The sequence below is a fragment of the Anolis sagrei genome, chromosome 11 (assembly GCF_037176765.1).
Source record: "Anolis sagrei isolate rAnoSag1 chromosome 11, rAnoSag1.mat, whole genome shotgun sequence".
NCBI classification, from domain to species: domain Eukaryota; kingdom Metazoa; phylum Chordata; class Lepidosauria; order Squamata; family Dactyloidae; genus Anolis; species Anolis sagrei.
This window is the reverse complement of record NC_090031.1, coordinates 15,380,771-15,395,454: the sequence shown is the minus strand read 5'-3', so window position 1 is coordinate 15,395,454 and position 14,684 is coordinate 15,380,771. Positions and strand designations below refer to the sequence as shown.

The window sequence follows — 14,684 nt, the reverse complement described above, 5'->3', positions numbered from 1 at the left end:
TTTGTGAGATGGGGGACCATCAGGAGCCCAGGTGTGCCTCAGATGGGAAAATTCAAATACTTTTGTGGCATGATTTTCAGTAATAAATTGGTTACTTTCTGCTGTAAACATATGAAAATAGAGCATAAAGCCTTGATTAAATGATACACACCAAACTGACCGAGGCTTAACCCTTATTATCCAGCCTGGCGTCCTTGCCCTTAGTAAAACTATAAGTTACTATCTCTTATGGGGGAAGGGCATGTTTGACTTCATTCCCAGTCCGTCATGAGTATGGAGCAGCTTATATCCCTTGACCAATTTACCATATTTTCCTTGACTTGTTCAGTTTCTGTTGACCAGGTTAATAATTGTTGATTTGCATTGAATGGCCTTGCAGCTTCAAAGCCTGGCTGGCTGCTGCTTGGGGGATCCTTTGTTGGGAGGTGTTAGCTGGTCCTGACTGGTTATCGTCTGGAATTCCCGCCCCTTTTTTTAGTGTTGCTCTTTATTGACTGTCCTGATTTTTTTTTTCGGCTGCTCCTACCCCGCCCTTCTCACCCCGGGGGGGGGACTAAGGGCGGCTTACAAAAGCAAGGCACAATTCGATGCCTGCATCACATAACAGCAAAAGACAATAACATCAGTTAACAAAACAGCAATTCTAGCAATCACAGCAATTAACAGAAAACAATAATTATTATAGGCAAAACAACCATAAAACCAGTAAAAGCAATAAAACCAATACAAACCTCATTGACGGTCAGCGTTTCACAATCTCATAGTTTAAGTTCCAATTCCACAATTGTCAGTCCTTTCAGTCCTATCCATCTGGTTTCCATATCTAATTGTCAGGTTGCCCAAAGGTCTGGTCCCACAACCACGTCTTTACCTTCCTCCTGAAGGCCAGGAGGGATGTTGATGCCCTGATTTCCCCCGGGAGTGAGTTCCACAGGTGAGGGGCCACCACTGAGAAGGCTCTGCTCCTCATCCCACCAGGCTCACTTGTGATAGCGGTGGGGTCGAGAGCAGGGCCTCCTCAGATGATCTCAAATTCTGGGGTGGGACGTAGAGGGAGAAACGTTCGGACAGATACACTGGACCGGAACCGTAAAGGGTTTTGTAGGTCAAAACCAGCACCTTGAATTGTGCTCGGAATTGAATCGGCAGCCAGTGATTTTAGAGTTTTTTAAATACTGGTAGCCAGATTTTATTAATTTTCATGGTTTCCTTCTTTCTGTTGAAATCTGTGGACATTCCAGAGATATATAAACCCCACGTGCTTAGTTTCCAACAAGCCTCACAACCTCTCAGGGTGCCTGCCATAGATTTATTTATTTATTTATTTATTTATTTATTTATTATTTAAACTTATATGCCGCCACTCCCCTGGGGCTCGGAGCGGCTTACAAGAATAGCTAAAATCTAACAAAGTTTAAAAGCAATTTAAAACAATTTAAAAACAACAGTATCAAACATTAAAAGCCTGTCAAAACAGGTATGTCTTACATGCCCTGCGGAAAGCTGGTAAGTCCCGCAGGGCACGAACTTCAGGTGGCAGAGCATTCCAGACTGATGGCGTCACTGCTGTGAAGGCTCTGCGTCTGGTTGCCGTTAGACGCAAGGTCTTGACACTGGGGACTTCCAATAGATCTTGGTCCTCAGAACGGAGGGATCTCTGGGGTTGGTAGGGGGTGAGGCGGTCCCTCAGGTACATCGGCCCCAGACCATGCAAGGCCTTAAAGGTGAGTACCATCACTTTGAAAGTGATCCGGTGCTCAATTGGTAACCAATGCAGCTGTAGTAAGATTGGGGTTATGTGGCATCTCATCGGAATTCCCGCAAGAAGCCGAGCAGCTGCGTTTTTTACCAACTTCAGCTTCCGAATCACCGACAGAGGGAGGCCAATGTAGAGGGCATTACAGTAGTCCAGTCTTGAGATGACCGTGGCCTGGATCACCATAGCTAGATCGTCCCTGGAAAGGGAGGGGGCCAGCCATCTAGCCTACCGCAGATGAAAGAAGGCGTTTCTGCTAACAGCGGAGACCTAGGCCTCCATCGTCAGCAGAGGGTCCAAAAGGACTCCCAGACTCTTTTCCAATGATGACGGGCGTAGCACCTCGCCATCCAGGGTGGGCAGATGGATGTCCCCACTGCCCGGTCCACCCAGCCATAGGATCTCCATCTTTGCTGGATTCACCCTCAACCTGCTGGCACGCAGCCATCCAGTAACGGCTTCGAGGCACTGATGGAAACAATCGGATACAGAGTCCGGTCGGCCTTCCATCTTCAGCACCAGCTGAGTGTCATCGGCATACTGGGAACTCTCAAGCCCAAAACCTCGAACCAGCTGAGCAAGTGGTTGCATATAGATGTGAAACAACAGAGGGGAGAGAATGGCCCCTGAGGAACCCCACAAGATGTGAGTGAAAGGTCAGGAGAGAATGCTTCTGGAACATGACCGGAAAAATCACAGCAGCCCAGAAACAATCTAGTATTAAGCTTGATATAAGAAGCTTGTGGGAGGCTCCATTTGCCCCCTATTAAAATCCTCTGCAGTTCCAATGACAAGGTAAGAAAGAAGCCCTCCAAACGCTTCGTCCTGTTTGGTGGGAATGGACAACCCAAATCCGGTGCCCCTTCCTGGGCATCCAGATTGGAGGAGGGAGGGGGGCCCTTGGAATCCTGGCCGCGCGCGAAGGTTCCGCTCCGCTCGCTGTTTCCGGTGGGAAGGGTTTCTCCAACGGACACGGAAGAGCCTTCCTTCCGACGGCGCCTCTGGTGAGTGAGAAGTGTTTATTCTGAGGGAAGAATTGGCATGCCTTCGGTTACTGTGGTCCTGGGAGTTAGCATTGAAGCCCTGGGCCTACCATATTGGTATTATTATTGACTTTTTTAATGATTGAATCAATAGGGCAAACTGTACACATCTTGACTTATCTTATTCCCATGTAATAGTGGCATTTCGTATTGAATCAGTGGGCCTACCGTATTATTATTATTTATTATATTATTATAATTGTATATTGTATATTAGATCTAATATTACTAATAGTACTGCAATATTTGTTGTTGTTCATTCGTTCAGTCGCCTCCGACTCTTCGTGACCTCATGGACCAGCCCACGCCAGAGCTCCCTGTCGGCCGTCACCACCCCCAGCTCCTTCAAGGTCAATCCAGTCACTTCAAGGATACCATCCATCCATCTTGGCCTTGGTCGGCCCCTCTTCCTTTTGCCTTCTACTTTCCCCAGCATAACTGTCTTCTCTAAGCTTTTCTGTCTCCTCATGATGTGGCCGTGGTCAGTTCTGACCACGGAACAACAGACTGGTTCAAGATTGGGAAAGGCGTACGGCAAGGCTGCATACTCTCACCCAACCTTTTTAACTTGTATGCAGAACACATCATGCGAGGATGTGCAGGGCTTGATGAATGCAAAGCTGGGGTGAAAATTGCTGGAAGAAACATTAACAACCTCAGATATGCAGATGACACCACTCTGATGGCCGAAAGCGAGGAGGAGCTGAGGAGCTTTCTAATCAAGGTGAAAGAAGAAAGCACAAAAGCTGGGTTGCAGCTAAACATAAAAAAAAACCAAGATTATGGCAACAAGAATGATTGACAACTGGGAAATAGAGGGAGAAAATGTGGAGGCCGTGACAGACTTTGTATTTCTAGGTGCAAAGATTACTGCAGATGCAGACTGTGGCCAGGAACTCAGAAGACGCTTACTTCTTGGGAGGAGAGCAATGTCCAGTCTCGATAAAATAGTAAAGAGTAGAGACATCAGACTGGCAACAAAGATCCGCCTAGTCAAAGCCATGGTATTCCCTGTAGTAACCTACGGATGTGAGAGCTGGACCTTAGGGAAGGCTGAGCGAAGGAAGATAGATGCTTTTGAGCTGTGGTGCTGGAGGAAAGTTCTGAGAGTGCCTTGGACTGCGAGAAGATCCAACCAGTCCATCCTCCAGGAAATAAAGCCCGAATGCTCATTGGAGGGAAGGATACTAGAGACAAAGTTGAAGTACTTTGGCCACATCATGAGGAGACAGGAAAGCCTAGAGAAGACAATTATGCTGGGGAAAGTGGAAGGCAAAAAGAAGAGGGGCCGACCAAGGGCAAGATGGATGGATGGCATCCTTGAAGTGACTGGACTGACCTTGAAGGAGCTGGGGGTGGTGACGGCCGACAGGGAGCTCTGGCGTGGGCTGGTCCATGATGTCATGAAGAGTCGGAGACGACTGAACGAATGAACAACAACAACATGATGTGGCCAAAGTACTTCAACTTTGTCTCTAGTATCCTTCCCTCCAATGAGCATTCGGGCTTTATTTCCTGGAGGATGGACTGGTTGGATCTTCTTGCCCGTCCAAGGCACTCTCAGAACTTTCCTCCAACACCACAGCTCAGAAGCATCGATCTTCCTTCGCTCGGCCTTCCCTAAGGTCCAGCTCTCACATCCGTAGGTGACTTCAGGGAATACCATGGCTTTGACTAGGCGGATCTTTGTTGCCAGTCTGATGTCTCTGCTCTTTACTATTTTATCGAGACTGGACATTGCTCTCCTCCCAAGAAGTAAGCATCTTCTAATTTCCTGGCCACAGTCTGCATCTGCAGTAATCTTTGCACCTAGAAATACAAAGTCTATCACGGCCTCCACGTTTTCTCCCTCTATTTCCCTATTTCCCGAACCGTTTAGGGCTTTATAGGTCATGACCTGCACCTTGAATTTGGCTCGGCAACTTATCAGCAGCCAATGAAACTGTTTTAATAGGGGTGTTGTATGCTCTCTATAGTTTGCTCCAGTAAGGAGCCTGGCTGTCGCCCGCTGTACCAGATCAAACTTCCGGGCCGTTTTCAAGGGCAGCCCCGTGTAGAGCGCATTGCAATAGTCCAGTTTGGATGTAACCAAGACGTGGACCACCCTGGCCAAGTCAGACTTCACGAGGTATGGTCGCAGCTGTCGCACAAGTTTGAGTTCTGCAAAGGCCTCCCGGCCACCGCTGACACCAGAGCATCAAGAGACAGCGTTTGGTCCAGGAGGACCCCCAAGCTATGGACCTGCACCTTCAGGGGGAGTGTAACCCCGTCGAGCACAGGTTGCCACCCAATACCCCAGTCAGTCCCTCAACTGACCCAGAGGACCTCTGTCTTGTCTGGATTAAGCTTCAACCTGTTAGCCCTCATTCAGTCCATCACAGCCGTCAGACACTGGTTCAGGGTCTGGGAGGCTTCCTTGGAATTTGGTGGAAATGAGAAGTAGAGTTGGGAGTAATCTGCGAGACACCTATCAGGCCAATGAGTGGCCATCACTCATAAATTCCCCCCAAAAAACAGTGGAAAGGATTAAAACCCTCAAAAAGGGAAAGGATGAAAAGCTAAATGACAATACAGAAAAAGAGGGAGGGGAGGAAGGGAAGAAAGAAAGAATGAGGGAGGGAGGAAGGGAAAGAAAGGAGAGAAAGAAGGAAAGAGAGAAGGAATCATAAAATCATAGAATCAAAGAGTTGGAAGAGACCTCATGGGCCATCCAGTCCAACCCCCTGCCAAGAAGCAGGAACACTGCACTCAAATCACCCCCGACAAATGGCCATCCAGCCTCTGCTTAAAAGCTTCCAAAGAAGGAGCCTCCACCACACTCCGGGGCAGAGAGTTCCACTGCTGAACGGCTCTCACAGTCAGGAAGTTCTTCCTCATGTTCAGATGGAATCTCCTCTCATGTAGTTTGAAGCCATTGTTCCGCGTCCTAGTCTCCAAGGAAGCAGAAAACAAGCTTGCTCCCTCCTCCCTGTGGCTTCCTCTCACATATTTATACATGGCTATCATATCTCCTCTCAGCCTTCTCTTCAGGCTAAACATGCCCAGTTCCCTAAGCATGGAAGCAAAGAGCGAAGGAAGGAAGGAAAGAGGTAGAGAAGGAAGAAAGGAGAGAAGGAAAGAAAATAAGGGAAGGAAGGAAAGAGGGAGCGAAGGAAAGAAAGAAAGAACGGATGGAAGCAAAAAGTGAAAGAAGGAAGGAAAGAGGCAGAGAAGGAAGAAAGGAGAGAAAGAGGGAGAGAAGGAAAGAAGGAAAGAGAAAGAAGGGTGGAAGCAAAAAAGTGAAGGAAGGAAGGAGGTAGAGAAGGAAGAAAGGAGAGAAAGAGGGAGGGAAGGTAAGGAAAGAGAGAAAGAAGGATGGAAGCAAAAAGTGAAGGAAGGAAGGAAAGAGGTAGAGAGGGAAGGAAGGAAAGAAAGGGAGCGAAGGAATGAGGGAAAGAAGCAGAGAAAGAGGGAGCAAAGGTTGGCCACAGCAATGTGTAGCGGGTACAGCTAGTAACTAATAATATTGCAGTCTAGTGGTATAGTACAATATAGTAATATATAGAGAGCAGTCCAGGAATACCTGGCTGCTCTAAACAAATTCCCCGGGGCCAGATCAAATACATCCAAGAGTATTGAAGGAACTGGTGGAAGTTATTTCGGAACCACTGGAAATCATCTTGGAGAGTTCTTGGAGAACGGGACAAGTCCCAGCAGATTCGAGGAGGGCCAAGGTGATCCCTCTCCATCTTCAAGAAGGGGGAAAAATGACCCAAACAATTACCATCTGGTCAGCCTCGTTTTGATACCAGGCAAGATCCTGGAAAAGATAATTAAGGAAATGGTCTGTAAACACTTAGAAACGAATGTGGTCATCGCTAATAGTCAATATGGATTGATCAAAAACAAGCCATGCCAGACTAATCTGATCTCTTGTTTCAATTGAGTTACAAGCTGGGAAGATGCAGGGAACGCCGTGGATGTAGCGTATCTCAATTTCAGGAAGGCCTTCCTTCAACAAGGTCCCCCATGACTGTCTGGCAAGGAAACTAGTCCAATGTGGGCTAGGCAAAATTATGGTTAGGTGGATCTGTAATTGCTTAGGCGAATGAACCCAGAGGGTGATTCTCCCCAATCAATTCTCCTCTTCATCCTGGAAAGAAGTGGCGAGTGGAGATCCATCAGCAGGGTTCGGTCCTGGGCCCGGTTCTGTTCAGGATCTTGATTCATAACTTAGACGAAGGGTTAGAAGGAAGGATCATCCAGTTTGCAAATGGGACCAAGTTGGGAGGAACAGCCAATAATCCAGAAGACAGGAGCTGAATTCAAAACAATCCTCACAGATTACAGAGATGATGGGCCAAAACTAACAAAATGAAGTTCAACAGGGACAAATGCAAGAGACTCCACTTAGGCAGGAAAAAAAGGAAATGCAAAGAGACAGAATGGAGGACGATGCCTGGCTTAAGAGCAGGACATGTGGAGTCCTCATGGGGAGGAAGGGGAACATGAGCCAACATGTCATGTTGTGGCTTAAACAGCCAATGGGATTTTGGCCTGCATCAATAGGAGTCTAGTGCCTAGATCCAGGGAAGTCCTGCTCCCCGTCAAATCTGCCTTGGTCAGACCACACCTGGAATCACACTGTGTCCAATTCTGGGCACCACCATTGAAGGGAGATGCTAAGTTGGAATGTGTCCAGAGAAAGAGGGCAACTCAAAGAATCAAGGGTCTGGAGAACAAGACTGATGAGGAGCGGCTTAAAGAGCTGGGCATGTTTAGCCTGCAGAAAAGAAGGCGGAGAGGAAACATGATGAGGGCCATGGATCAGGAGGTATGGCGAAGTCATAGGGAGGAGGGAGCAAGCTTGTTATCTGCTGCCCTGGAGACTAGGACGCAATGGAGCCATGGCTTCAAACTACGGGAAAGGAGATTCCATCTGAACATGAGGAAGAACTTCCTGACTGTGTGAGAGAGAGCTGTTCAGCAGTGGAACTCTCTCTCTGCCCCGGAATGTGGTGGAGGCTCCTTCTTTAGAGTCTTTTAAGCAGAGGCTGGATGGTCATCTGTCGGGTTTGCTTTGAATGTGATTTTCTTTCTTCTTGGGAGAATGGGGTTGGACTCGATGGCCCACCAGGTCTTTTCCTACTCTAGGATTCTGTGATTATATTTGAGGAAAGTGTGAATGCTACAATTGACCACCTTGATTAGTCTTGCAGCATCAAAGCCTGCCTGCTTCCTGCCTGGGGGAATCCAGCTGTGGACAAATCTACATAAGAATCACCAAACACAGCACCCAAAGACGAATCAAGGAACACGAAAGGCACTGCAGACTACTTCAGCCAGAGAAGTCAGCCATAGCAGAGCACCTGATGAACCAACCTGGACCCAGCATATTATTTGAGAACATAGAAATGCTGTACCACTCTCACAACCACCATGTCAGACTACACAGAGAAGCCATTGAAATCCACAAGCATGTGGACAATTTCAACAGAAAGGAGAAAACCATGAAAATGAACAAAATCTGGCTACCAGTATTAAAAAAACTCTAAAATTACAACAGCACAACAACAGAGAGGAAACAAACAAGGACATCTAATCACCTCTCAACAAAAGATTCCCCCAGGCACTTCCAAGCCATCAAATGCTAATTAAGGTGGTCAGTTGAAACATTCACACCTAGCTCCAGCAGACAAGAGTCCTTTGTCCCACCCTGGTCATTCCACAGATATATAAACCAATTTCCTACTTCCAACAGACCTCACTACCTCTGAGGATGCTTGCCATAGATGCAGGCGAAACGTCAGGAGAGAATGCCTCTAGCCCATGGCCATATAGCCCGAAAAAACCTACAACAACCCAATCAGGGCCAGCTTTCATCTCCCAATAAAGGATTCCCCCAAGTAGGAAGCAGCCAGGCTTTGAAGCTGTGAGGCCATTCAATACTAATCAAGGTGGTCAATTGCAACATTCACACTTGTCTCCAACCAATGAGAGTTATGTCTCCTACCCTGGACATTATTCCACAGATATATAAACCCCACTTGCATAATTTCCAACAGATCTCACAACCTCTGAGAATGCCTACCATAGATGTGGAACCCCTGGTGCCACAGTGGGTTAAACCTTTGTGCCGGCAGGACTTCTGACTGAAAGATTGGGGGTTCAAATCTAGGGAGTGGGATGAGCTCCTGTCTGTCAGCTCCAGCTTCCCAAGCAGAAACATGAGAGAAGCTTACAGGATGGTAAAACATCTGGTCATCCCCTGGGCAACGTCCTTTTAAACAGCCAATTATCTCAGACCAGAAGTGACCTGTAGTTTCTCAATTCTCTCCTAACACAAAAAACCCCCAAACCGTAGATGTGGGCAAAACGTCAGGAGAGAATGCTTCTGGAACATGGCCAGACAGCTTGGAAAACTCACAGCAACCCAAAACCAAACACTGCTTTGAGAAAGTGTATGCAATAATACGTTTTCATAGGGAGAAATACCTGATCATAGCAGCAGGGGGAGGCCTTCTCTCAGGAACGGGAACCAGCCCTCCTGACAAAGAGCCATCCAGTCATAGATATAGATATATATTATTCACACACACACATATGACAGATATAGTATCCTAGATTTGAAAGGGACCCCTAAAGAAGGATAATGTATGTTCCAGAATAGACAAACCAGACAATCTCCACATCAACACTGACAAAAAACAGCAAGAAATACTGTTTGCCCACAAGAATAAAGAAATTACATATTTTAGAAACCAACACTCATTACTTTATTTTCCAGTTCACCAGACTGGGCCACAGCTACGCGTGGCAGGGGACAGCTAGTTAACAATATAACAAAATAACAATTACTATATACCAGGAGCTCCAGCAAAGGGTCACCGCCTTGTCGGGGCGCTGGAGCTTGAGCACCTCAATGATGTCATGAGCGAAACCGTGAAGGGCCACCCAAGACGGGACGGTCGTGGCAGAGAGGTCAGACCAAGCGTGATCCCTGGGGAAGGCAATGGCAAACCACTCCAGTATCCTTGCCAAGAAAACTAAATGGACCAGTACAACCAGAGATATGTCGGTATGCCATTGGAAGATGGGACTCCCAGGTCGGAAGATGGCCAAAATGCTACTGGGGAGGAGCAGAGGATAAGTTCAACTAGCCCCAGATGTGATGACGCAGCTAGCTCAAAGCCGAAAGGAAGGCTAGCGGCCGACGGTACTGGAGGCGAACGACTAATCCGATGCTCTAAAGATCAACACACCATAGGAACCTGGAATGTAAGATCTATGAGCCAGGGCAAATTGGATGTTGTTATTGGTGAGATGTCAAGACTAAAGATAGACATTCTGGGGGTCAGCGAACTGAAATGGACTGGAATGGGCCACTTCACATCAGATGACCACCAGATCTACTACTGCGGACAAGAGGAACATCGAAGAAATGGAGTAGCCTTCATAATTAATAAGAAATTCGCTAAAGCGGTGCTTGGATACAACCCAAAAAATGACAGAATGATCTCAATTCGAGTGCAAGGAAAGCCTTTCAACATTACAGTGATCCAAATATATGCCCCAACCACAGCTGCTGAAGAAGCAGAAGTAGATCAGTTCTATGAGGATCTGCAGGACCTACTGGATAATACACCAAAAAGAGACATTATTTTCATTACAGGAGACTGGAATGCCAAGGTGGGAAGTCAAATGACAACTGGGATCACAGGCAAGCATGGTCTGGGAGAACAAAATGAAGCAGGACGCAGGCTGATAGAATTCTGCCAGGAAAACTCGCTGTGTATAACGAATACTCTCTTCCAACAACCTAAAAGACGGCTTTATACATGGACCTCACCAGACGGTCAACACCGAAATCAGATTGACTACATCCTTTGCAGCCAAAGGTGGCGGACATCCATCCAGTCGGTGAAAACAAGACCTGGGGCTGACTGTAGCTCAGATCACGAACTTCTTATTGCCCAATTTAGAATAAAACTAAAGAGATCAGGGAAAATACACAGACCAGTTAGATATGATCTCACTAACATTCCTAGCGAATATACAGTGGAAGTGAAGAACAGATTTGAAGGACTAGATTTAGTAAACAGAGTCCCAGAAGAACTATGGACAGAAGTCCGCGACATTGTTCAGGAGGCGGCAACAAAGTACGTTCCAAAGAAAAAGAAAACCAAGAAGGCAAAATGGTTGTCTGCTGAGACACTGGAAGTAGCCCAAGAAAGGAGGAAAGCAAAAGGAAACAGTGATAAGGGGAGATATGCCCAGTTAAATGCGCAATTCCAGAGGTTAGCCAGAAGAGATAAGGAACTATTTTTAAATAAGCAATGCATGGAAGTGGAAGAAGACAACAGAATAGGAAGGACAAGAGACCTCTTCCAGAAAATTAGAAACATTGGAGGTAAATTTCAGGCAAAAATTGGTATGATAAGAAACAAAGATGGCAGGGATCTAACAGAAGCTGAAGAGATCAAGAGAAGGTGGCGAGACTATACAGAGGATCTGTATAGGAAGGATAATAATATTGAGGATAGTTTTGACTGTGTGGTGAATGAATTAGAACCAGACATCCTGAGGAGTGAGGTTGAATGGGCCTTAAGAAGCATTGCTAACAACAAGGCAGCAGGAGACGACGGGATCCCAGCTGAACTGTTTAAAATCTTAAAAGATGATGCTGTCAAGGTGATGCATGCCATTTGCCAGCAAATATGGAAAACACAAGAATGGCCATCAGATTGGAAAAAATCAACTTATATCCCCATACCAAAAAAGGGAAATGCGAAAGACTGCTCCAACTTCCGTACAGTGGCCCTTATTTCTCATGCCAGTAAGGTAATGCTCAAGATCCTGCAAGGAAGACTCCAGCAATACATGGAGCGAGAGCTGCCAGATGTTCAAGCTGGGTTTAGAAAAGGTAGAGGAACGAGAGACCAAATTGCCAATATCCGCTGGATAATGGAGAAAGGCAGGGAGTTTCAGAAAAACATCTACTTCTGCTTCATTGACTATTCTAAAGCCTTTGACTGTGTGGATCATAATAAATTGTGGCAAGTTCTTAGTGGGATGGGCATCCCAAGCCACCTTGTCTCTCTCCTGAGGAATCTGTACAAGGACCAAGTAGCAACAGTAAGAACTGACCACGGAACAACAGACTGGTTCAAGATTGGGAAAGGCGTACGGCAAGGCTGCATACTCTCACCCAACCATTTTAACTTGTATGCAGAATACATCATGCGATGTGCGGGGCTGGATGAATGCAAAGCTGGGGTGAAAATTGCTGGAAGAAACATTAACAACCTCAGATATGCAGATGACACCACTCTGATGGCCAAAAGCGAGGAGGAGCTGAGGAGCCTTCTAATCAAGGTGAAAGAAGAAAGCGCAAAAGCCGGGTTGCAGCTAAACGTCAAAAAAACCAAGATTATGGCAACAAGAATGATTGACAACTGGAAAATAGAGGGAGAAACCGTGGAGGCCGTGACAGACTTTGTATTTCTAGGCGCAAAGATTGCTGCAGATGCAGACTGTGGCCAGGAAATCAGAAGACGCTTACTTCTTGGGAGGAGAGCAATGTCCAATCTCGATAAAATAGTAAAGAGTAGAGACATCAGACTGGCAACAAAGATCCGCCTAGTCAAAGCCATGGTATTCCCTGTAGTCACCTACGGATGTGAGAGCTGGACCTTAGGGAAGGCTGAGCGAAGGAAGATTGATGCTTTTGAGCTGTGGTGTTGGAGGAAAGTTCTGAGAGTGCCTTGGACTGCGAGAAGATCCAACCAGTCCATCCTCCAGGAAATAAAGCCCGACTGCTCACTGGAGGGAAAGATACTAGAGACAAAGTTGAAGTACTTTGGCCACATCATGAGGAGACAGGAAAGCCTAGAGAAGACAATTATGCTGGGGAAAGTAGAAGGCAAAAGGAAGAGGGGCCGACCAAGGGCAAGATGGATGGATGGCATCCTTGAAGTGACTGGACTGACCTTGAGGGAGCTGGGGGTGGTGACGGCCGACAGGGAGCTCTGGCGTGGGCTGGTCCATGAGGTCACGAAGAGTCGGAGACGACTGAACGAATGAACAACAACATATACCAGGAGATTCTTCATAAGTACATGACGTCAGAAATAGTAACTCAAATATTGTTAAATGCAATATAATGAAATTTCAGCTTCCAAAATAACAATTTCTATATTGTAGAAGGTTCTTCATCAATATATGACGTCAGGAACAGTAACACAACAAGGTCTCCCGGGTTGTTACCCGTGTTTCGTAATATCTTCTTCAGGTGTTATCTATGATGCTTGAATTCACTAAATAAGAAATAAAGCAACATACAGACAATAGATATACTAAAATCCCCAAATTGACATAGTTTTGAAAAGGTTATTGATGCACACGCTTGACTACATTCTAATGAGTAGCTATTGGTTCTGTTGTAAGTTCCTATCTGCATTTATAGTCTTTGGATCCACTAGATAGGAAATAGAACAATATATAAACAAAAAAGGTATATTAAAATGCCCATGTCAAAACCCATGTTAGTCTACTTACATTTCTGTGAACAGCCTAGGCTCTGTAGTGAGAGGAGTTCTGTAACGAGCAATTGCAGGTGAAACGTCAGGAGAAAATGCCTCTAGAACATGGCCATATAGCCCGGAAAACCTACAACAACTCAGTGATTCCGGCTATGAAAGACTTCAACAATACAGCAATTATAATGGTAACAGGGTGACTCTTAAGTAAGGCTGAGTGTTACAGGAAGCAAGTGTAATCTATTCTATCATTAAGCCCTTGGGGGATAAGTGTTTGTAGTTTGAAAATCCAAAATGACTCTCTGTAACAAGTACCTTTTAACATCAGCATTAGGTTTAGGTGATACCTTCTCCAAAGCACAAAATTTAAAGCTATAGCAACTATGTGCCTTTTCTTGAAAATGTGCATATAAAGAAGAGTCAGTGGACCCATTTCTTATGCAAGAGCGGTGTTCAATAATTCTGATTTTCAGGGGTCTGGTGGTCATCCCAACATATAGTAATTTGCATGGACATTGGAGTACGTAAACGATATTGTCCGTGGAGCATGTAGTAAAATGCTGTAAGGTGATGTGAAGATTTAATGTGGGATGTGAGAACGTTTTGCCCTTCAAGGACTGAGGACAACAGTCACAATGGGCACAGCTAAAATGACCCTTAATAATCTGATTTTGAAGTGTGTTCGGAGAGTGGTATTCTGAATGAATCATAATGTCTCTTAAATTTTTAGATCTTTTATGGGCAATTATGGGTGTGCTTTGGCATCCTGGGATCTCTTGTATTAGATGCCAGTGTTTAAAGATGATCTTTTTTTTATATCAGATGAGTATTGTGTTAAAGTTAGAGGCCAGATAATGCGATATGCTTTCTAGGTCTTTCTTGTAGTAGTACCTTCCTGTTAATAGAGTTAGCCTTATCGATAGCTGTGTTCAGTATCCTATTGGGGTATCCTCTTTCTCTAAGTTGTGTTTTCAGAATATCTGCCGAAGTGTCAAAATCCTTTTGAGTGCTAGAATTACATTTTAATTTTAAAAACTGAGAGTATGGTAAATTGGATTTCAGTGAATGATGGTGAAAACTGGTAAAATGTAGGATTGAATTTTTATCTGTCGGCTTGCTATAATTTTTCACTAGTAGTTTTTGTCCATTCTTGATGACCATAATGTCTAAAAAATTAATATTAACATAACTACACTGGCTAGAAAATTTCATATGTTTGTGTAGTGTGTTAATCCAGATGCAGAATTGGTCGGTTACGTATTGAGAACTAACTACTGTAAAGATATCATTAATATATCTTCCATAGTATATAATGTCTGGTAAAAATTAGGTTAAGTTTTGGGATGTTTCAGGCTTGTTTTGGGGATA

At 45.4% G+C, this 14,684-nt stretch overlaps 1 protein-coding gene across 3 annotated transcripts in view; it reads left to right on the top strand.

The window, feature by feature from the left end:
* Positions 1–2,700: 2,700 nt before the first annotated feature.
* The window catches only part of EXD3 (exonuclease 3'-5' domain containing 3), an 86,952-nt gene continuing 74,968 nt past the window's right edge, over positions 2,701–14,684 (top strand). For 2 of the 3 annotated variants that reach the window (XM_067471911.1, XM_067471909.1), the window contains exon 1: positions 2,701–2,760. The gene's annotated coding sequence lies outside the window, so the exon portion shown is untranslated. Of the gene's footprint in view, positions 2,761–2,786; positions 2,857–14,684 lie in introns of those variants that run through there. The other variant, XM_067471910.1, reaches the window with a different exon arrangement.